Raw genomic sequence first — 2,084 nt, forward strand, 5'->3', positions numbered from 1 at the left:
GGAGATCAGGAGCTGCTGCTGCTGCTAAGTTGCTTCAGTCATGTCCGACCCCATAGACGGCAGCCCACCAGGTTCCCCCGTCCCTAGGACTCTCCAGGCAAGAACACTGGAGTGGGTTGCCATTTCCTTCTCCAATGCACGCAAGTGAAAAGTGAAAGCGAATTCGCCCAGTCGCGTCCGACTCCCAGCGACTCCCCCATGTACCTCAGCCCACCAGGTCCCTCCGTCCATGGGATTCTCCAGGAAAGAGTACCAGAGCGGGGTGCCATTGCCTTCTCTGATAAAAGGAGCAAAGGGAGGCATCAGGTAGTCAGAAAAAAATAGGAAGTCCAAGATAATGGAACCACGTGGGTGGAGGGAGAGGCGGTGCAGGGAAGGCCCATAAGAGGGGAAGTCAAGGACCTGAGTGAGAACCTCTAGTCTTGGGTGAAACCAATCAGGCAAATGTTGGCACCATCACCTATCCGCATAGGGCTGAACTTGGGAAAGCTCAGCTGGTAAATAATCAGCCTACAATGCAGGACACCCCGGTTGGATTCCTGGGTCAGGCATATCCCCTGGAGAAGGGATAGGCTACCAATGCCAGTATTCCTAGGCTTCCCTGGTGGCTCAGATGGTAAAGAACCTGCCTGAAATGCAGGAGACCTGAGTTCAATCCCTGGGTTGGGACGATCCTCTGGAGATGAGAACTCCCACTCCAATATTCTTGCCTGGAGAATTCCATGAACAGAAGAGCCTGTCAGCCACGGGGTCCTAAAGAGCTGGACACAAATGAGCAACTTTCACTTTAACCAGGGAAAACACACCCCTTTCCCTGATTGGTCCTGAGTATAGCCAATCAGGCACATGCTGATACCATCCCATATTTGCATAGGGCCTAACCCGGAGAAGGCAATGGCACCCACTCCAGGACTCTTGCCTGGAGAATCCCATGGATGGAGGAGCCTGGTGGGCTGCAGTTCATGGGTTCGCTAAGAATCGGACACGACTGAGCGACTTCACTTTCACTTTTCACTTTCATGCATTGGAGAAGGAAATGGCAATCCACTCCAGTATTCTTGCCTGGAGAATCCCAGGGACGGGGGAGCCTGGTGAGCTGCCGCCTATGGGGTTGCACAGAGTCGAACACGACTGAAGTGACTTAGCAGCAGCAGCAACCTGGGAAAACACACACCCCTCGCTCAAGTGATCCTGGGTGTAACCAATCAGGGGCGTGCAGGTACTGTCACTTATTTTGCATAGGGCATAATAAATCAGGCTCCAGGGAAAGGAGACAAAGGTATAAAAAAAGGAAGCCACGAAAACTCGCGTTGGCTTAAAGGTTGCAGCCGGTGTTGCATCTTAAGGGTTAGTTTCCGCTGGAGCTGCAGCTGGAGCTGCCTCTGATGCGAGCTGTCATCAGATCTGCCCGTAGGTTGAGCAGTCACTAAACTGAGCTGTCAATAACTGGCATCTCTCCTAGGTCGAGCTGTCACTAACTGGTGCTGTCCCTAGGTCAAGCTGCCGCTAGGTTGAGGTGTCAGTAATTGGTGCTGTCCCTAGGTCAAGCTGTCACTGTGTAAACTTAACTGCCTGTGTTCAGTTGTGTCTTTGACTCTATGCAATCCTATAAATGGTAGCTGGCCATACTCCTCTATCCATGGGATTCTCCATGCAGGAATACTTGAGTGGGTGGCTTGCTTTCCACCAGGGGTTCTTCTGGACCCAGGGGTAGAACCCACACCTCATTTTTTTTTTTTTTTTTTTTGGTGCATTACAGGTGGATTGTTTATCACTGGCACTACCTGGGAAGAAGTTGTAACTGCGCTGTAAGTAGTTTGTCATTAACAATATGCCTTGCTGCATGCTTAATAAAATCTTGTTTGTTTGAGCTGGATGTTATCCATGATTCCAAACTTTGTCTAGTCTGCAGTATATGACAATGGCCTAAGGACAATTTGCTAAGTTAGGTTGTGGTCATCTTGTGGCCAGCCCTGTGTAATAAGGTAAAGAATCAGAACTTGATTCTCTAGGCAGTAGGAAGGAACAAAAAGTTTTTGAGCAGAATGTGTTTGGGGGCTTACTGGTGGCTCAGCGGTAAAGAA

Source organism: Muntiacus reevesi, chromosome X (assembly GCF_963930625.1).
Source record: "Muntiacus reevesi chromosome X, mMunRee1.1, whole genome shotgun sequence".
Classification (NCBI taxonomy): Eukaryota; Metazoa; Chordata; class Mammalia; order Artiodactyla; family Cervidae; genus Muntiacus; species Muntiacus reevesi.